Here is a 23,253-nt window from a genome sequence, read left to right on the forward strand (position 1 = left end):
CTGGTCGGACGAGTGAAATTCTTAGCTTATTGATCAGATGAGTGGTTGAGAGATTCTGCGTGTTTCTTTATCATCGGCAGTGTACGAAGTTTTTGAACGAGATTTTATTTGATATGAGGTTTACTACCAGTACTGAATTTGCTTTAAGCCAGCTATGTTGGCCAGCAGTTATTGTTGTGAGTATCTGAGTGATGTGGTATATCACATGATTGCATCTTGGGTCATGGTTATGGCTTGGCACAACCTTTTCAGACTTATACAATGTGTAGATACGAGATTCGGGTCTTGTAATGAATTCCGGGTGTTGGAAATTGGGCTATAAGGTTTACAGACTAAGGTTCAAGTAAGGATCTCCAGTTAGGTTATTTTGGCAAGCTTATATGGAGCGGGGTAATGTGGGATCACCCCCGGGTATGTGCATGGTAAGGTTACACCGTGATTTGATGGCCTTGGAACAACTCTTAGCACGTTCGAGGACGAACGTACGTTTAAGTGGAGGAGGATGTAACGACCCGACCGGTCGTTTTGAGAATTTGCATTTCATTCAGCTGTTTGAAGTCTTGAGTAGCTTCATATGACGTATTGTGACTTATGTGAATCGTTGGTTTTGGTTTTTAGGTGATTTCGGATTGTCACGCCCCATCCTCGGGAGGCGCGACCGGTGCTCAACCGAGTGAACCCTGTCGAATAAGACTGTTAGATACTTTCTACCCAACTCACCCATGATTAAGAAAAGACATGATTTCATTAATTAGACAGAAGGAAGTTCATACATACAACATTAAACCGTTTTCTTAGCTATTTCGCCTTTAAGTCTCAAAATACACAGATTCTTATAGTCTGAGTGAAACAAGTGATCAAACACAACATATACTTGTTTAACATTCCCAACACCCATATACAACCCACATAGTGTCTACGGAGCCTCTAAAGATACAAAAGAGAGTAAGGATGGTGCCGGCAACAAGGCCCCGGCTATACCTCAAAAGGTGACCACAATATAAACAAAAGGTAAAATACTTGACCCCAGAATGAAATGGAGCTCACCGAGTCCACTGAAAAGAGGATGCAACACTATCTGTGATCAACACTGTCTGCTATGTAACCACCTGCATTCATTTAAATATGCAGCGCCCCCGACAAAAGGGACGTTAGTACCGTCGAATAGCACTAGTATGTAAAGCTAAACACCATCTCAATAGAATGAATAATAATACAAGATGAACATTCAAAAATTCAATAAGAGATTCAAATAATATTAAAACATCAATTTAAAGATCACATAAGTTTTCAAGTTAATTTCCACGTTGTTAGGTTGGGTGATCTTTAGTACCGATATTCCACAATTCACAATACCTCTGTATTCTTCCACGGAGTCCGATCTCGTCCCTATCTGCTAGGTCGTCTCATTTGAGACATTACCACAATTTCGTTATAATTTCTAGCACAGTACCACCATGTGTGCGGCATGGCATCCGATCACGGCCCGATCGGCTAGGCCATCTCATTTGAGACATCAACCATCTTCACAATTTCATCCACAATACCACCGTGTTCTTACACGGAGTCCGATCTCGGTCTGATCGGCTAGGCCATCTTATTTGAGACATTACCTTTTTCAGTCAATCATCTCACATCGTACTTCTTTCAAATACTTTCAATTCATTGGCACTAGTAATTACAATTACAAAGTCATTCTCGGCACTTGGCCGTATTTTATAGTTCCAATCCTTTTTTTTTCACATTCAAATATCATTATCATTATCCACAATAATAAGGCTTCCCATTCAAGACATTAGATTCACATATGAGCAATTTGTGAATCTTAGGCACATAGAGGCTTTTCATATAATTTGGCATAAAAACCTTTATTTTGATCTTGATATGAAGTCTTAACATTCCTAACACATATTCCACATTTTGAACATATTCTCAAATGGCAAGATGACATGATGAATAATTTAGAATAAACATTGAACAAACATCCTTCAATACAACCACATTAGGAATAGCCAATTCAATAATGATCAAGGACTTACTCCAATCACATGAATACCATGGGATTCGATCCTAAGAAGAAGGGGGTTTAGCCAACATACCTCAATTGAACTTCTCAAACTCTAAAATGACCCGGAATTCTTAGCAACTTCAATCTATTTTAGAAATATAACAAGTTGGACCAAAATTAGGATGATGAACATGGTTTTAGCCCATTTGAGCATATTATCAAACATTAGGTGTGCATAAATGTTTTAAGGCCCTTTTTATGGAAGATTCCATCATTCCCCAACCCATTCTCTATCATTTTTAGCTCACAATCTTCCCCATGAATTACCTTACAAATGGCCCATTCTAGTTACATTTTTGAAATTAAGAGTTTGGGTGATAGTATCTTACTTCTTAGGAAGAAGACCTAGGTGCCTCTCTTGATAATCTTTAAGGTTTTAAGTGAGAATTGAAGAGCAATTTGATGAAGATCACTTCCTCCCTCTAGGACTCTCTCTCACACTCTAAAAATATCAGAAAATATGATCAAAATGGTCCAAGGTAGGTGTTTTAATGGAATAGGGTCGGGTTTAAAAACCCCAAAAATAAAGCTCCGGAATAGGTTCTACGGTCGCATATACGACTGCATAATGGTTATGCGGTCCGTGAAATGACCACGAAATTGGGGTGCCAAAACTGAAAAATAACTGACCGGTATGCGGTCACTATGCGACCCGCAAACCTGTTCTGCAGTCGCATAATGCACCGCAGAACGGTTCTTCGGTCGCATAGTGCACCGCAGAACCTCCCTCCGAAAAATTCCAAGGCGGGATATGCGATAAGAGTGCGGCCCGTGAAACAGTGATGCGATCGTATAATGCCGTGAAATTGACAACAAAAATGCCCCAGAAAACTGTCCCACTCTGCGACCAGTCTGAGGTCTGCATAGTGGTTCTGCGGTCACAGAATGGGCCGCAGAAATGCCTACTTTGCCCAATATTTTCCTTCAACTCCCTACTTCTACGCCTACTTTGGCATCACGGAATCCGGGATTTTAGGAAAATTTTACGGGGCCTTACAGGGATCGATTCAGAAGAAGCATTATCATGTTAAAAGCTTTGAGTTGGAAGAGTTGACCAAGTTTGACTTTTGCATATTTGACCCCAGATCGGAGTTTTGATGGCTCAGTTAGGTCCGAATTGTGATTTGGACTTGGGCGTGTGCCCGAAATTGCATTTGGACGTTTCTTGAATGTTTTGACGTTAATTGGCAAAAGTTGGAAATTTGGAGTATTGGAATATTCATAAGTTTGATCAGGAGTTGACTTTGATGGTTCATCGTAGATGCGGTCCTCCCTTGGCTGGCCTAAGTCCGCATCTGCAGAATAAGGGTCGCTTCTGCGAGGCCGCTCCTGCGGCAGATGAGCCGCACCTGCGCAAGTCTCGCTTCTGCGGTCGCACATCTGCGGTCACCTTGTCCGCATCTATGATTTTTGGCTGCCCATGCTGGACCGCTTTTGCGGCTGTTGGCTCGGTTCTGCGAGCTCGCACCTGCAGTTGGCCCTCTACAGGTGCGGTTACACTAGAAGCTGGGTGCTTCAGTTGTTCACCCATCGCTAAGCGACCTCCGCGCATCGTCCGAATGGCATCCGAGGCCCTGTCCAAACATGCCAACAAGTTAGAAATCATAAAACGAATTCGTTCGCACTCTCAGAACGCGGAAAACAACATCAAAACTAAGAATCACACCCCAAACCAAATTGAATCAACTTATGAACTTCAAGTTAATCCAACTTACTCCGAACGCGCCGAAACATACTTAAACTACTCGGAATGACACCAAATTTTGTGTACAAGTTTAAATCACCATACCAAACTATTCCCAAGTTCGAAATCCCAAATGGACCTCGATAACACCAAAACCTACTCTAAACCAAATTTAAAGAACTTTTAAACCTCTAATAAGCAAACTTTCAACCTTAAGCGCCAAAACGCTCCCGTGTCATCCGAAACCGATCCTAACATATGCCCATGTCCAAAATCATCATACGAACCTATTGGGACCGTCAAATCCCGGTTCCGAGGTCGTTTACTCAAAACATTGACCAAAGTCAAAATTACCCCTTTTTGCCAACCTTAAGGAACCAAGTGTTCCGATTTCAACCCGAACCCTTCCAAATCCCAAACTAACCATTCCTGCAAGTCATAAAACAGTAAAAGTACATAAGGGGAGTCTTATTTAAGGAACGGGGACCTAGGAAGCAAAACGACCGGTCGGGTTGTTACATTTGTACTACCATTCCTTGGGAATTTTTGTATAAAAGTAGTTTTATTATCATTTCTTTTCTTAATAAATCTAATTTAAGTTTTATAGTTATTAATTGGTTTACCTAACGGGTTGGGTTAGGTGTCATCACGACTAGGTGGATTTTAGGTCGTGACAAACTTATAGCCAAAACCCTAAAATTCCATTCTTTCTCTCCTCTTTCAGCCATCTACTTCTCCTCCTTCTCTCCTCATCTTCTCCCTTCATCAACCTACCAATGACTTCCATCTCTCTTTTTCACTCCTCCTTTTTTTCTCCTTGTAACGACCTAACCGGTCATTTTACTTTTTAGATCCTTGTTCCCCTAAATAAGACTCCACATATGTGCTTTTACTGTTTTATGATTTGCGGGGATGGTTAGTTCGGGATTTGGAAGGGTTCGGGTTCAAATCGGAACACATACTTCCTTGTTATTGGCTTAAAAGGGTTAAGTTTGACTTGGGTCAACATTTGTAGTAAACGACCTCAGAACTGGGATTTGACAGCTCCAATAGGTTCGTATGATGATTTTGGACTTGGGCGTATGTTCGGATCGGGTTTTGGATGACCCGGGAGCGTTTCGACGCTTAATATTGAAGGTTGGCACATTGAAGGTTTTTCAAGTTCTTTAAATTTGGTTTGAAGTTGGTTTTGGTGTTATCGAGGTCCGTTCGGGATTCTGAGCCTGGGAATATCTCCGTATGGTGATTTAAGACTTGCACGCAAAATTTGGCATCATTACGAGTTGATTTGATAGGAATCGGATGCACGAAAGTATTTTCAGAAGTTTTTGAGTTTAATGTTGAATTCATGCATATTGGTATTCAATTCATAATTCTAGATGTTATTTTGGTGTTTCAATCGTGCGAGCAGGTCCGTATTATGTTGTTGGATGTGTCAGTGTGATTGGATGGGGTCCCGGGGGCTCCGGGTGTGAAACGGATTGGAATCGGGCTCAGAATTAGCATGGAGAACTGCTGGTGCTTCAGATCTGGTTCAATCGTACCTGCGTGGAAAGGGTTGCAGGTACGAACTCACAGGAGCGGCACAGTGGTCGCAAAGCAGACCTGAGGCTGGAGCTGGGTGGCTGCAGGTGCGAGTGTTGTTCCGCATCTACGAGCCCCCTGAAGCGATCGAGGCTCCACAAATGCGGACTTGGGCTAGCCAGTTGTGGGTCACAGAAGAGAAAGGAATCCGCAGAAGCGGAAGGAGTCCACAGAAGCGTCCCCCCGTCCGCAGAAGCGAGGAAGCTGGAGGCAGTGGAGGATCGCAGGTGCGACCTTTTGACCGCACCTGCGATTTTGCAGATGAGATCTAGTGGCCGCAGGTGCGGAAGTTGCTGGGTAGTGAGTGTTTTTAATCCGAGACTTAGGCCATTTTCCCTCACATTTCATTTGGTCTTGGGAGATTTTGAGAGCTCATTTGAGGTGGATTCTCATCAATATCCTAAGGTAAGTAACTCCCACCCATTTTCAAGTTAATTAAGTGGGTTTTAGGTAGATTAAACATGGAAAGATTATAAAAACTTGTGGGATTTGTGAAGAACCTAGAGTTTTGGTAAAAATGGGATTTTACCACGAAATTGATTATAGAATTTAGTAGAAATTATATATTTGAGTTCGTGAGGCTATGGGTAATATTTATCTTCAAATATTTTCGGAATTCGGACACGTGGGCTTGGGGGCAAATTTTAAGAATTTTTCAATTTGGGTTGAGTAATTACTCTAATAGCTAAATTATGAAGTTTTGAGTATATATTGATTAAATTATATAATATTTGACTAGTTTCGGATTGTTCGGTATCGACTTGGGGATTTTAGAGCGAATTAGTGGACCGGAAGTGAGCTTGAGAACGAGGTAAGTCTCTTGCCTAACCTTGTAAGAGGGAACTCATCCCCTTAGGTAACGAGAGTCTGTGCGTAGCTATATTTCATGTGATGTCCGGGTAGTCTTAGATTTGCATCATGCTTTAATTGTACTGTCATGCTTGTTGTGCATATTAATTATCTTAAATAGAGCTGAAACTAGAGATTTTAAAGTTGAAAACTTCCCAGTTAGATTTCTTATTTGGGAAAATAATTGAAGAATACTTAATAACTCTGAGAAATCCATATCCTATCGCGTCACAAGTACTTTAGCGAGCGAGGTAAACTTCTTTATTCTCATGGGAGCGGGTCGTTCGCCTCGGCAGTATAATAGATGCATCTATGGTTCGTACCGTTCGACCCTCAGCAGTGCACACAATATTTTGGATTGGATCGTACGACCTCGGCATAAATCGTGCGTGATAATTTTTGGAACCCGAATACACTTGATATTCTATTATGGCTTGAGAGGTATAATTTATTTAATAACCGGAAGCGATTTGGAACTAGTATGTGTTAGATGAAGATTTTGGAATTTATTACCAGTTAAAGAATCATTTATTCACTGCTTGTTATTATGTTATTATTGTTATTTCCATATCCCATCACCATTTAGAGTTTCTGCATTTTATTATTGGCCCATAGTAAGTGTCAATGTCGACCCCTCGTCACTCTCTTCGAGGTTAGAGTGGATACTTACTGGGTACATGTTGTTTATGTACTCACGCTACACTTCTGCACTAATCGTGCAGGATCTGAGGCAGGTGCATCTGGCAGTCATTCCGACGCGCACCCCCGATACCCCGAGACTTAGTGGTGAGTTGCTTCCGAATCCATTCTGCAGCACCCGGAGTCTCTTTTGCATTTGCTTTCTATCTACTCTATTTCAGACAGTAATTTAGTATTTTGTATACTCTACTAGTAGCTCATACACTTGTGACACCAGGTCTTGAAAATATGCTAGTAAACATTTGATAGTTTTTGAGTATTTATTACACCACACTTGCTCTCATATTTATTTACGGTTTATTTTATTAAATTTTTCACCTCTTACTTACTTAATAAATAAAAATCAACTATTTTGAAATTGTTAAAAAGAATAAATACATGGTTAGTTTACTGTTGGCTTGCCTAGCGGTGACGTTGGGCGCCATCACAGCCTATAGGGTAAATTGGGTCGTGACACTCCTTTTCTTCTCTTCCGCTCTAACAACACCAAACCATTTTTTAATTTTCTCTTTTCTTCTTTACAATTTCCTCCTCCTTCACATAGATTAAAAAAACTATCTTCTTTGAGTAATTTTGTGCAAAATTCTAGCGGTTATTGCCGCCTTCTTCGCTTTCTATCCTCTTTCAGATTGCAGCCTAGGAAGAAAAAGTCGTCTAGGCGTTTCCTGTTGCTCCGATCTCCCCTACGCCTCGGACGTTGTCTGGGCCAAGAGCCATAGTTAGTTGTTGTTTCTATTTGGTTGTTTCTTCCTCATTGTTGATGCCGACATTATTCATTTTATTCGCTACTGGAGCCCCTACTATTACTATTCAAGACGAAAAGAAGATTGAATCGAATACGTGGTATTGCATGATACCTTTTTGGATGAATTTTATGAGAAGATGAGATACAGAGGAAATAAAATGACCCCTACCGGAGAAAAACTTTTTTTCGGTCAAGTTGGATGTCCTCCATTACTATCAATGCTCCTTAATTTATATATCGTGTAATTATTGTATAATAATTGTATAAGCACTGTGTATACATTATACGCTGATGATACATTTATTATACATTTAGTATACACGTATTATACAAAATTGGACGTGAAAGATTATAGTGGCTACGGTGAGTACTAATAATATTATATATAATGTGTATAATTATATCCGCACATTTGTATAAAAGGTGTATTTATACTAATATAATGCATATACACATTCAATTTCATATATTGTTGTATATATTTTGTATATATAGTGTATAATGTATATATGCAGTGCGTATATAATTTATAATATGTATATAAAGTGAATAATTAATATATATTTTGTATATAAAGTGTATAATCTTTCTCTCACAAATACGCTCAGTGTTTTTTTATTTTCCCTTTTAGATCTTATTTCTTTAGTTTAATAATCTGTTTATATAATATATAAAAACAATCGCTTTTTGTTTTTTTTCTTCTTTTCATTCCTACTTTACTATTTTTTCTTCATTTTTGTGATAATTCTTTTTGTATAAATTCTCGCTCTTTTTTTTTTCTTTCTTTTTTAGTCCTTAATTATTTAGATTTGGTGGAGGAATTGAGGGTGGATTACGCTGGTCCAGGGGTGGGTGGGCATGATCTTTTATGATCTGTCTCTTTTGGGATGTGGGTAGGATAGTACGATGGCGGTTGTGCACTGGTAGCAGCGTTGGTTGTGGAATTTTGGGATGGATAACTAGTCCAAGAGTGAGTAAGTTTGAATTTTATAATATGTTTTTAGGGGTATGGATAGGGCGATGCGGTGGCAGCAGTACGTTGGAGGTTGCGACGGTGGCAGTGCAACAATAGAGGGGTAATTATGGAGTTTTTTTGTATAGTCTGACAAATGCTGGAAGAGGAAGGCGAATGGGATGGGGTTGACGAAATTTTGGGTTGACCATTTTAATATGTTTTAGGCTACTAAATGTATTTGAAATTTTGTGGCTACCAAATGATATAAGTTTATAGCAAGTGGCTACAAATGAAAGTAGCTCATAGCAATTAGCAAAGTTTTTGCCGTAGGTTATATTTGGCAAAGGCAACCCAAAAGATTAACATTATATAGCCAAATCACAAAAAACCTACTTTCCTAATTATTTTTTCTCCCAGTAACCCTCTTTCTATCTCACTTTGTCGTCTCTCTCTCTTCCTCTCTCCCCCATATTTTTTCTTCTATCTTCTCCCCTCTCTCTCGTGTATGGGTGGCAATTGGGCAGATTGGGTCAAATTTGAGCTTGTCAAAACGGGTCAGATCACTAAAGTGGTCAAAACCCAACCCAACCCAAATTTTACTTGGGTCAAAATGGTTCGGGTCAAGTTGGATCAAATAACGGGTCATAACCCAACCCGCCCAACTTGACCCAATTTTTCTCCTTTGTTTCTTCCTATTGAACTTATGAATTCAAATTTGATTTCAAATCCAGCAATTGAATCAGCCAAATATATCCGACCACAATCTTTACACTTTTTCCTCAACCTATTATCTGGATTAATGTCAAGTGGTAATTTCAAAAAATTATCCCATACCACAGAAGTCTTCCTACATGCACTTGTCGAGCTTATTTCAGTAGATTCTTAAACTTCATCCATATGCTCCATCAACTTTTTTTTTTAAAAGTAAAAAACATCACTTTCACAACTTAGAGCAAAACATAAAAAGATAAAAACGATAATATTATCTATAAAGATTTTGAATTATGAGCTCATATAAACCCTAAATTAAAAATAAACAGTAGCTTAAAACATCCAACCTTGTGTCGTCTAAGAAATCGAGAATGAAGATTAAAGATTAAAAGAGGATGAGAATAGAGCGGAAGAGCCAAAGACATTAGCCTAACCTTGTGTCGTCTAAGAAATCGAGGAGGAAAGAGCTGGGAGTAGTCTGTCTGACTTTCGTCTTCTGAGAAATTGAAGAGGAACAAGCGTAGGTTTTATTTATTTTGACCCGTTGGGCGGGTCTATGTATTAACCTATTAGGTTACGCTATCTTTACATGTTTGGGTCCAATATTTCTACGAGTCAGTATGGGTCCAACCCATTTTGATCCATTAGCTTTTTGATGACTGACCCAACCCATTCAACATTGGGCTGGTTATAATTTTTTGGGTCAAAATTGCCATCCTATTTCATGGTCAAAGAGTTTTATCATCTTCGATGTCATTTAAGCAAACTGCACATTCTAATGCTGATTTTTCAATTTTGAGATTCTTACCATCCGAGTAAAAAAACGTGACAACGCTTTCCTATTTATTTATTTTTTATATAAATTAAACACAATGCTGATTTCCTAATATTGTGATCCTTAATATCAGAGTAGAGGAACGTACACACTTAATATACACATTATTATTGTGATATACATTTATCAGCTATCTGATTTCAATATCTATAACTAGAACTTTTTTTGGGCTAATTATGTAGGTACGTTATTACACTGCATCATTTATTGACACTGGAGTAACAATATATAATAGTAATTGGCAAATTTTTGGCTTAGATTATATTGACAAAGGCAGTATTACTTTTTAACCCTTTTAGTCTTATTTAGTTAAACAAGAAATTTATTCCAATTGTAATAAGAATATATAGCAAATATCTGAGACCCAAGTTATATTCTCAAATCATGTAATTTTTTATATTTATTGATATAGGTTGTATGCACAATACGCGTACTTTGATATTAGTACTGTATTAAAGGAGAAACTACTCGGTTTGACCTTTTAGAGCGAAAATATTATCAAAATTAACCAATTCATAAAATACTAATAATATTAGTCGAAATGCTACCAATATTAAGCCAATTGGGTATATTTTTCTGTCTTTAGTCTATCTAGTAAGAAAAAGCAAACACAAATCATAAGCAATATGCAGATAAATAAAGACTGATCCTTTCGTTGCTTATGTGTCCAATAATTTCTTCGACATGACATTTTACATTACCGACTAGTAAAATCTTAAAATACAATGGAATTGTCGAAATCCAAAAACTTGCAACTAATTTAGAACTAAACTGACAAATAAAATCATGCATACCATAGTTAAAAGAAAATAAAATATAAAAAAAAGGAAAGAAAAAAACGCAAAACGATTTGTTATATGTTTCGTGACAGAAGCTAAAGAATAGTATTCATCATTATTGTATTTACATTTAGAGGCAGATCCAGAATTTAAACTTTATAGGTTCAGCCTTTAAGATATTTAGCATACAACTCATTATATTTTTAAAGTTAAGGGTTCAAATCTACTATTTGTTGTAATTTTAGTAGATTTTTCACATAAATTTATGTTCCGCATCCAAAGTTATGGGTTCAGTTGAACTCGTTCATGTATATACTGCATACGCCCATGTTTACATTGCCTTCTCCTATCTTTTCTCATACAGTAGCTTAGCAAAATAATATGAAAAATAAAGAAGATAGTTAAAACTCCATTAAAAATCATCGAAGCTCGCATAAGCTTGAGATAAAAAATTTGAGTTTTTGAAATTGAAATTTATTTCGCGTGAGTGTTGTTGGAATAGATTGGGTATATCTCAATGAGTTTGAATATCAATTTTGGGACGATTTGATAGAGATTTGAGTTGGTTTAAATTGATTTGAGCCTAATTCGAAGTAGAAGATGAAGATAGAAGAAGATGAGATGTGTATCCTCGTGTATCTTATATGTATCAAATATGTATCAAATATGTATCCCTTGTTTATCACATATACATTCATGTATACCTGTGTGTGAGATACATGTAAGATAAAATATTAGATACATGAGTCACAGAGAAAATTATAAACTCGATTTTAACTATAAATTTTGAATCTAAACAAGTTCAAATTACATCTAATCTTTCTTAAATTTGATATATTGCCTCATCTATATGATTTTAAGAATTTTAACCATATTCATTGAAATAAATATCCCTTTTTGCCTAGGTTGACAATAATTTTGAATCCAAACCACCTCCATTCTTCCTCAAAATTTGTATATTGCCTCATCTACGCATTTTTAATGAGGTCCAACCATACCCATTGAAAAATAATTATTTTGCCCCTAAATTTTTCCAATGTATATATCATTGATAAAATTTTATAGCTATTTTTGGTAGCATTGCTCAGTGGCTAATTATTGGTATGTAGTGTCAATTTGTGGCTAGACAAGAAGATGACTTTTAAATTGTGCAGGACTGTCTATTAGAACAAACATGCAAGCAGATTTTTCAATCTAAACAGTGTCGGGAGTCATAAAAATGACATTTGAGGAGCAGGAAGAATAGTCAGAGACGCTCAAGGAAGAATGATCATGGCTTACTCTGTCCCCTTTGGAATTCAGTGGTGCGTGCAATATGGTCTTACTAGATTGGAACTGGAAACTGACTCAATACTTCTCATGTATTGGATTAAGGATGTCTACTAAATTCCATGGAAGCTAGGTACTATAGTCAACGAGATTAGAAGAGCCCTGGGAACCACTACTTGGACTATTCAACATTGCTATAGAGAAGCTAATCAAGTGACAGACACCCTTGCTACGATGAGTCATACAAAGCAAAATGAATTAATTTACTCTTCCTTTAATGATCTTCCCAGAAAAATTAAGGGCCTGATTAACATGGACAAAGAAGGATTTCCTAATTTTAGGATTAGGTCCAAAAAACAATCTGAACTCTCCTTGTTAGATGTGGTTTATCCTACATAGGTTTATCTGTAATCTTAGGCTAATTAAAAATAATCTTGAGAGTTACACTCTCAACAAATCAGTAGAGTCTTATGGCTGTTATTTTTGTGAAGACTCCAAGAGTATCTCCTGGATAGCTAAATATATAGCAATGGGTATGTCCATTGTCTGAGAATTTTTTGAAGAGGTTACGCACTTTCTACCTCTTGCTCATGTATTCCCCCCCTTTTGGTTATTAATCTACATGGTAGGGGTCATGCCTAACCACCCACCCTGAATGTTTACCCGTAAAATATTATAATTGAATTTGTAACGTGATTTATATACACGTGAATTAATTTGATCCAAGAATAAAATAACTAAGAACAGAAATAAATTAATTAAAGAAACTTGAAGAAAATACAAGCCTGGCCGTGAAATGAGTTTCTCAGAAAGCAAGAATAAGAACGGTATATAGAGCAGAAATAAAGAATGTTGTTAATAGAATAAGAGTAAGTTTAGACTTTTATGCGTACAAATATTTCTTATCTACAATGAGTACATATTCTTCTATTTATAGCTCAATTCAGGGAGAGAAGATCCCCAAATCAAGCTCTTCTTTAGTATGAATAAAGACCCCTCTTGATGGCTGCATAACGATTGAGTATAAATGCAAAGATTCTTTGTAACGGCTGCTCATTGAATGCTGCTTTCTCAAACCGATATCTTCATTTCAAATTTTCGTCCCTGGTTCCAGCGTTTTCGGAACTCACACAGCACCGATCACATATTCGTAATCGGTGCCAGCTATTTACTGACTCATATCCTATTTGCCTTTACTGCCACGTGTCAACTCGACGAGCATCCACCTGTCATTCAATAATTTTACCCCATACAGATAGTCCATCTACTTTTTGATGACTGAATGTTTTATTATCGCAAAGTAGATAAGACTCCTTTTCTTGGTGGGAAAGTTCCTGAATAATTTTTTGACACTTGAAAGGATGCACGTCTTCTTGCATTTAATGAGCCGAACACGTGTTATCCTGTGATATGGCAAACACTTTTGCCAGTTCCTAGGTAATGATAGCCTTGTATTCTGCTGCCTATAAACTTCTCCACTTCTCATCAGTTTTGCCTCTCACTTTTACTAATTCTTCTTCTTCAAATTTCCTTAGAGCTTTCTGTAAACCTCTATTTCTTAGTAAAACCTTTATATTTTTACATTCTTCATAACCATGTCTTCTACTATCTCTTCCCCCTGGTTACTCAGGCACTTCCATCGGTGGCGGCCCATCCAAGAAGAATAAATCTAAGGAAGCTGACTTCGGACCTCTTACTACTAGCCCAATCATCCCCTCTCAACTAAATTTTGAGATGGATCTCCAAGTTCAACAGGAACCCCCTAACCCTAAAAATGACAGAAACAAACCCGTTAGTAGATATACTTCTTCCATTCTTCCTGCTAGTATCTTTGTTGTGAAAGAAGATTATGGCTGGAACAATATTGAAGTTTTAGCCATTAATAAAGTGGAAAGGGTCACTTTCAGCAAACTACAGTTCATGTACATTTACACGTACCCTTTCACTTTATGAATTGGCCGAGAAATCGATCCTATCATTTTGGGGTTTTGCCAAAACTACCATATTTGCTTGGCTCAGGTAGGTTCGTCAATATGTCAAACGATAGCTTGCCTTCGGTTTCTGTGCTCCCAGGCTGTTGAAACCCTCACTCTTGCTCATTTGATCAACCTTTACGCCCCAAAGATTTCTGTGGAGGCTTGATCAAACTCAGCAACCTCGGTCACCATCCCTTTTTCTTCACCAGTGCTGATGATGATAATGACCATGGTTGGATGGAAAGGTTCGCTGTCATTTTTATCGGGGACAATCTACCGGCGACAACACCTCCTATCCTTGAATCGTGCAACTTTACTCGTAAGTTTTTTAAATATCCCTCTTTCACTGCGTTAATGGAAATTCTCTTTTCCTTTTTAATCTCTAACATGATGCAATATAAATTTGTTGACTTCCTTTCATAATACGTAGGACTTCCGAGTAGGTCTTCTTTCTGCCCTGGTGTCGAGGTTTCCTATAGCCCAAGGGTGGCTCATCAACAAATTCAAGAAGCCCTTGACCGGAAGAGGGCTCGTGATGCGCTCTTGTTTCCGGTGAAGGTCCTTCTTTCTTGAGTCCCCAGTCTAAGGAGAAAAAATTAAAAAGAAGATGTACCTCCAAGGCCGAGACTCAGAAGAATCCTCCAATAAAATAAACCCTAGTAGGACCGGCCACAATGGTCCTTAATAAAGATGAAACGGAGGACGATGATGAAGTGATTTCTCTTCAAAGAAGAAGAATAAAAGGAACTTCTCCAGCTCAGTCAGATACATAATTGGATGACATCCAAGGACTCTTTACAGAGTCGGAAATGGTTGAGAATGTTGAGTCCTATTTTCGGGCCCCATTTATTGCTTCCGATTAGAGGAGTTCCACATCAGCTGCCGCACCACTAGTTTCTGCCTCACCACTGGCCCCAATTGAACAAATGGAAGATGTTTGCTCCTCTCGGTCACCCGACCATGGGAACATTGAGAACACTTTCCAGGCACCCATCCAACACCCCACTGATAAACGTAGTGTCACTCTTTCGGTTTCGAATGAGTGTTACTTACTTTCCAAGCCGGTGGGAGTTGCTAACTACTTGAAGCCTTTGTCTTCGAATAAGGACCGACAAAAGATAGAGGCTTTTTCTACGAAATGTCTGATTAATAACAGCATGCACTTTAGTGCTCAGGTATTGCCTTACTCTTTTCTTTTCCCTTTTATTCTTGCTAACCATTATCTCCAATAACTTTAATTTTTAACTTTTCAGGCTAACCTCAATGCCTCCTAGGGCTTGCAGAAGATGATCCAAGCCAAAGAAGAACTTGCTGCCGAACAGGATCAGATTGCTACTGAATGAGACCAACTTGTTGAGCGCCTTCCACCTTTAGAGGCAAGACTTGCTCATATGGGCGATCTTGAATCCCGATTGGAGCAAACTAAGCAGGAAACAATGGTTCACACCCCAGAGTCCACTCAGTTGCATACAAAACTTGAGGAGTTGAAGGTCAAGTGGGCTAAGCTGCAGGATGTTGTGACTGTGGCAGTGGAACGTGAGTCTCCTTCCATGGAACAAATCAACAACTTGAAAGCAAACTTGTGTTCCAAAATCGAGGAAGTTGTTGCGGATGAGGACAAGAGACCAAGAATGGAGGAAAGGCTCAAAAGGGTCATGGATCAAAACTGTGAACATGCGAAGACAAATTCTGACCTTTGCCAGACTTATGACATCGTGAGAGATGAAAATGACCAGAAGTGCAAAATTAAAAACCTCGAAGACATACTCCAGGATCAAGAGGATTCTTTCCTTCTTGAGAAAACTTATGCAATCTATCACCTGAGGAGGGATATTTTGGAGGATGCCAAAAAAGGCATTTCTAACATAGACGACTACATTGCTAAAGCTCTCAATTTGGAGACAACTGCCTTTGAGAACATTCCTGCCCGACCCACAACTTCAAGCTCCTCGAGCACTAGTTCTTATTCCTCTGAAACCGAGGAGGAAGCCGAAGAAGAAGAAAAAAATAAGGATGAATATGTTAGATTGGATGCGGAACAACATTCATCTTCAAAAGATGTAGCAGAGATTTCTCGTCCTTCGGACTCTGTTGATAGAACAAATTAATGTATTTCTTTTGGTAATTATGCCGAAACCTCTATTGAGTTCGACATTTTTTACTTAACTTTTGTGCAAAGATACCTTTTTAGTGATAAAGTTCAGGAATGTTTTACATCCGATAACTTTAATACCGGGTATTCATACTTTCGATTTTTACCCTTTAATTATTAGTGTTTCATAAAAGAGGACCCTTCTGTTTATGGTGCTCTTAAAGAGGACGTCTCCTATTTAGCACTAGCATTTGAATTTTAACTAACTTTCAAATGAAAAAGACCATATCGTATCATTTGGACAAGAAATAAGATAAAAATAAAAGGACTTTAATTTATTCCTTTCATTTCCAAAAGTACATTTACATGAGCAAATTTTTGTTTAAGTAAACAAAGCTTCCAATGCATGTGGCTAATTTGTATTACTTATTTCTACGGGGCTTAACATGCGGTCCTCGGTCCTGACAAGATACAACTTTCGGTTCTAACAGTCCCTAGTTTGGTTCTAACAGTCCCCGGTTTTAATGACACTTTTGCTCTAAAATACAATAGTTCCCCCCAGTGTTCAGATGCAAAGTATGAGAATCCGAACACTGGAGTTCTTGTTGTTGTCGACGATCCTTCTTCGTAGTATGCTTTACGTTGCCGCCTCATTATAAACCTTGCCAGAAAAATCCAATTGGGATAAAATCTAGATGAAGGAAAAAAAAGTGCAGCATATACTTTCAGTATCATCAAGGACCTTCAATAGTAATATCTTTTGAGGTGAGTCACGTTCCAATTACTTGGTAATTTTACACCATCTTTATTTTCCAAGTGATATGAACCTTAACCAGTTATAGCTGAAATTCGGTAAGGTCCTTCCCATGTTGGTCCTAGCTTTTCAACATTGACTTCTCGAGTACTTTGAGTTACCTTCTGCAAAACTAAACTCCGACTTTAAAATATCAAAGATTTGCTCTGTGATTATAGTATCTTTCCATCTTTTGCTTCTGTGCTAGCATCCTCACATATGCTAAATTTCGACACTCCTAAAGTAAATCCAACTTAATCAACATTGCTTCATTATTCTTCTCCTCATTTTCCCGGGAATACCTTATGGTCTCCACCGTAATCAAAACTTCCGCACCATACACAATGAGGTGTTTCTCCTGTGCTTGACTTTGCCGTTGTTCGATATGGCCATAACACTCCTGGCAACTCTTCTGGCCAGCTGCCTTTAGCATCCTCTAATTTTTTTTTGAGGTTTTGAATTATCACCTTGTTGGTTGACTCTGCTTGACCGTTAGCACTTGGATGATATAGGAAAGATGTGATCCTTTTGATCTTCAATCCTTTCAGAAACTTTGCGACTTTGAAACCTATAAATTGTGGCCCATTATCACAAGAAATGTTTTTGGTACTCCAATATGAAATCAATCATTCCTGCTCTCCAATCTTTTTGAAAGCACCTGCTTCAATCCACTTAGTGAAATAATCAGTTAAAACTAAAAGTAACTTTAATGCCTGAGACCTTGAGGCAAAGGACGAACTATATCCATCTCTCATTTCATGAATGTCCAAAGTGACACCACCAAATGCAAAAGCTCCACCGGCTTATGTACTAATTGTGCATGACGATGACACTTATCATATTTTTTTACAAATGCCTTTGCGTCTTGTTCCATCCGAGGCCAATAGTAACCAACCCTTATTAATTTAAGAACCAACGAGTCTGCACCAGAGTTGTAACGCCCCGACCGGTCGTTTTGAATTCTAGCGCGTTGTTCGGAAGTTTGGGCCTTGAGTAGCTTCACTTCATGTTTTATGACTTGTACGTATGGTCAGAATTGAATTTCGGAAGATCAGAGTCGTTTCGGAAGGAAAATTCTCAATTCGGAAGCTTTAAGTTGGAAGAGTTGACCAAGGTTTGACTTTTAAGTAAATGACCCTGGAATCAGGATTTGAAGGTTCCAATAGGTTCGTATGATGATTTCGGACTTGGGCGTGTGTTCGGGTTGAGTATCGGGCGGTTCGGGAGCATTTCAGCGCTTATTATGGAAAGTTGGTATTTTGAAAGTTTTAGAATTTTATAAGTTTGGTTTGAAGTGTATTTTGATGTTATCGATATCCATTTGAGGTTCTAGCCTTGGAATAGGTTCGTATTGTGATTTATGACTTGTGCATAAAGTTTGGCATCATTCCAGAATATTTAAGTGTAATTCGGATGCGTTCGTCGAAGTTTGAATGTTTGAAAGCTTAAAGAAAGGTTTCGATCGTCGATTCGTAGTTTTGATGTTGTTTGATGTAATTTGAGGCCTCAAGCAGGTTTGTGTCATATTTTGGGACTGGTTGGTGTGATTGGATGGGGTCCTGGGGGCCTCGGGTGTTTTTCGGGATGGTTTCGGACCAAGTTTGGGTGACTTGCAGCTGCTGGTTTCTGGTGCGCTTGGTATGCATTGCGATCGCGAAGTTAGGAACACGATCGCGAAAGGCTAAGTGGGCTGATGGCATTTTTGTTCATCGCGATCGCGGAGATGGAGCAGGTTGTTCTTCAAGTTCGTGTGGGTAGAGCGGCAAATGCGATGGGTTGTGGAGGCAGGCCTGTTTGGGAGAGTGGAGCTATGCGATCGCGGAAGGACTCACGCGATCGCAGAAGAGGAATCTGCGGAGGTTAAGTTTAGCCTTCGTATTCGTGTTAATGGGCTCGCGTTCGTGGAGGTATGGGCAGGTTGTGCTTCGCGATCGTGAGTAGGAACTCACGTTCGCACAAGGTAAATTCATGGGCGAGTCTGGTTGGCCTTCGCGATCGCATGGAGTTTTCTGTGATCGCGAAGAAGGGAGTTGTTGGGCAGTGAGCTCTTATTTCTGGACTTAGCCCATTTCTCTCACATTTTCATTTGGATGGGCGATTTTTGGAGCTCTTGGAGGGAAGATTTTCCTTATCTATGTCAAGATAAGTAATTCCCACATATTGTGACTTAAATACATGATTTATATATGGATTTAAACATGGAAACTAATAGAAATTTGGAATTTTGGTAGAAAACCTAGAATTTGGTATTTTTGGATTTTGACCACAGAATTGGACATGGAATTTGGAATAGATCATATATTTAATTTCGTGGCATCACGAGTAATGATTATCTTCAAGAATTTTTGGAAACTGGGCATGTGGGCCCGGGGGCACGTGGGCCCAGGGTCTTCAAAAATTATGATGTTGGAGTATATTTTTATTGGTTTTCATGATTGTTTGACTAGTTTTGGATCGATGAGCATGATTGTTCTTGTTGTATGCTAAATTTTGTGGGAGCTGCTCACGTACGAGGTGACGAGTGTCCATGCGTATACTAGAATTCTTGATTATGTTCGGGTAGACTTAGGTTCATGCCATGCTTTAATTATACCATTTGAGTTATCCTTGCATGTATAATTCCTTTATTTTGCATTGCGAACTGAGACTAGGCTTGCGTACAGTGATAGACTAGCTATTGTAGAGATTTGACGAGCTACTTGATTAGCCGCAGAATAGTTGTGCTTCCTTTACGAATTTCTCTCGCATTGTGCGTTTTCACTGAAAAGCTTCTTTAAATTTCATAACTCACACGTATACTCGTGAGTGGGGTCAAGGACCCGTTGAAGTATCATGTTCTTATTGGAGCGGGCCGTTTGCCTAGGCAGTATCATATTCTTATTGGATCGGGCCATTCGCCTTGGGAGTATGACAACACTACTCTTATGGGAGCGAGCCGTTCGCCCCGGCAGTATAATAGATACATCTATGGTTCGTGTCGTTCGATCCTCGGCAGTGTATACATTATTATGGGATCGGGCCATTCGCCCCGGCAGTATAATAGATACATCTATGGTTCATGTCGTTCGATCCTCGGCAGTGTACACATTATCATGGGATCTGGCCTTTCGTCTTGGCATTATATAAATACTCTTATGGGATCAGGCTGTTCGCCTTGGCAGCTTTATGAAGCACTCTTATAGGATCGGGCCGCTCGCCTCGACAGCATCATGCGTAATATTTGACCAGAAGCCATCGTATCTATGAGCTTTCCTGATTTGAGTTTTGACGATCTATCTGGTGGATACCATTTTACATGTATACTCCGGTTTAGGAGGTGACCGATAACTGAGAGCTTGTATTTATTGTTCAGAGGAGGATCGTACCACTTACCTATATCTATTTACACTTTTTATTTACCTTTACCATGCCTCGTACTTGTTTACTTTCTATTGCACTAGATATATTAGACCACTAGTAAGTGTCGATGTCGACCCCTCGTCACTACTTCTCCGGGGTTAGGCTAGATACTTACTGGGCACGCGTTGATTTATGTACTCATGCTACACTTTGCACTTATTGTGCAGGTGTGTGTGTGTGTGTGTATATATATATATATATATATATATATATATATATATATATATATATATATATATATATATATATATATTTCTGGTGGTCTTTTGGGCGCAGCTATTGCGGGGGACTTTATGGTGAGTTGCATTCCAGGTTGCGATCCGCAACATACAGAGTCTCCATCAGAGTTACTTATATTCTCCTGTCTAACTTGTATTCCAGACAGATGTTGTATTTTATTATATTTCTTAGTAGATGCTCATGCACTTGTGACACCGAGTTTTGGGAGTTCCTAGTGGACGTTCATTATTGTAGTCACGTAATTATTATCATTTTATCTTGTAATTTATACCTTATATGAAAATTGGTAAATAAAAATCACGGGTGTTCTATGAGTACCAGATTTTACTCTATTTTTTTTAATGGGATTAATGATTTTAAAGATAATGAAATGAGTAACTAAGATGGTTAATCACCGTTGGCTTGCCTGACGGTGGCGTTAGGCGCCATCACGGCCTATAATGGATTTTGGGTTATGACAAGAGTGATTTCCGCAAACCCCTTTGTAAACTTCTCTCATCACATAATCATCCTCTTATGTCCCAAAACATTGAGCCAATGGTCCCTAGAAAGATCTTCGATATAATTGACCATCAACAAGGCAATAACGAGCAGTTTTAGTTCATAGTGCCCGAGAGGCTTTAGAATCTTCAGGCAATTTTCCATGCCTTAAATATTCTATAAACTCATTTCTCCATTCCCATATTAGGTTGGTCGAGTTAACTTTGCAATATCCATCTACGTTTAGGACTGAATACAACAGCTGGACAACTGCACCGGAATCAACTCCTTTCATTTTCATGGACGACCTTAAATTGGCCAACGCTTCCGCCTCCATGTTCTTATCCCTTGGGATGTAAATTACCAACCACTCCCTGAACCAAGAAAGTAAAACTTGAACTTTATTCAAGTACTACTTCATGCACTCTTCTTTGGTATCAAAGATTTCATATATCTGATTCACTACCAACTGGGAGTTGCATTTTATTTCAATCACCTCGGAGCCTAGTCCCCGGGATAATTCAAGTCCTGTAACTAAAGCCTCATACACAACTTCATTGTTAGTCAAAGGAATATTTCTAATGGCTTTTTCCAGGGTCTCTCCCGAAGGAGTGATTAGTACTATCCCAAGACCAGACCCTTTTATGTTGGAAGCTCCATCCATAAACAAGGTCCATACACCGGAGACGGTTCCCGATACCAGAACTGCTTCTTTAGTAGCTAAAGGCATCATTCCCGAACTAAAGTCAGCCATAAACTCAGGCAAACTTGTGACTTAATAGCAGTATGAGATTTATACTCTATGTCAAATTCACTAATTTCAACTGCCCATTTAGCCAATCGACCCGACAATTCAGGTTTATGAAGGACATTCCTCAAGGGAAAGGTCATCACAATGGCTATTGAATGTCATTGAAAGTAAGGCATAAGCTTTCGAGAGGCAACTATGAGAGCTAGAGCTAACTTTTCCAGGTGTGGGTATCATGTTTCCGCACCTAAAAGTATCTTACTAACATAATAAATAGGGAATTGTGTACCTTCTTCCTCTAGAACAAGATCTGCACTCACCGCAACCTGCGATACTGCTAAATAGACAAACAATTGTTCTCCCTCCTTCGGTTTTGACATCAAATGAGGGCTAGAAAGGTACCTTTTCAAGTCCTTCAATGCTCTCTAGCATTCCAGAGTCCACGAGAAATCATTTTCTTCTGTAATAGAGAAAAGAAACGATGAAGTTTCTCCGACGACCTTGATATGAATTTTCTAAGGGTCGCTAGCCTGTCGGTTAGCCTTTGTATTTCCTTTACACTTTTTAGCTGACAAGGATATCTTCTATGGCCTTAATATTGTCGGGATTTACTTCAACCTCCCCCCCCCCCCCCCTTTGAGAAACAAAATAAAGAAGCTAAGGAATTTCCCGGACCCAACACCAAAAGCGCACTTCTCTGGATTAAGCTTCATGTTATGTTCTCTTAAGATGTCAAATGTTTCTTGAAGATGAATAAAGTGATCCCCTCCACTAAGTGACTTAACCAACATATCATCAATGTAAACCTCCATAGTTTTTCCAATTTGACGCTCAAATATCTTAATAACAAGCCTCTAATAAGTGACTCCGGCATTCTTAAGCTTAAAAGGCATTACATTAAAGCAATATGTGCCAAAGTTTGTGATGAATGAGGTTTTTTCTTGATCCTCCGGGTGCATTTTAATTTGGTTGTACCCAAAATATGCATCGAGAAAAACTCATCAATTCATGTCCAATCGTAGCATCGATCATTTGGTCTCCTTAGGGCAGGCCTTATTTAGATCCTTATAGTCTATACACATTTTAAATTTATACGACTACTACATTACCTAACCAATTAGGATAACTTACTTCACGTATAGAACCTATGTTTAACAACCTTGTTACCTCTTTTTTGCTTTACCGGAGGGAAATTAGGGTCCAACTTAACTTGTGGACAATCACATCCAATGGAATACCTGTCATATCAGAATGAGACCATGCGAAACAATCAAAGTTAGCTTTTAAAAATTTAATAATTTTAAGCTTGAGTTCGGGATTCAACCCCGTTCCCAGGTAAACCTTTTT

At 38.7% G+C, this 23,253-nt stretch overlaps 1 long non-coding RNA gene across 1 annotated transcript; it reads right to left on the reverse strand.

The window, feature by feature from the left end:
- Window positions 1-726: 726 nt before the first annotated feature.
- LOC138891545 (uncharacterized) lies at window positions 727-9,855 on the reverse strand. Its single transcript, XR_011407865.1, has 2 exons — window positions 9,730-9,855; window positions 727-3,642 (listed from the first exon to the last, which is right to left on the reverse strand). It is a non-coding gene; the product is annotated as an uncharacterized lncRNA (long non-coding RNA).
- Window positions 9,856-23,253: the final 13,398 nt, after the last annotated feature.

This window comes from Nicotiana tomentosiformis, chromosome 5, assembly GCF_000390325.3.
Source record: "Nicotiana tomentosiformis chromosome 5, ASM39032v3, whole genome shotgun sequence".
Taxonomy (NCBI): Eukaryota; Viridiplantae; Streptophyta; class Magnoliopsida; order Solanales; family Solanaceae; genus Nicotiana; species Nicotiana tomentosiformis.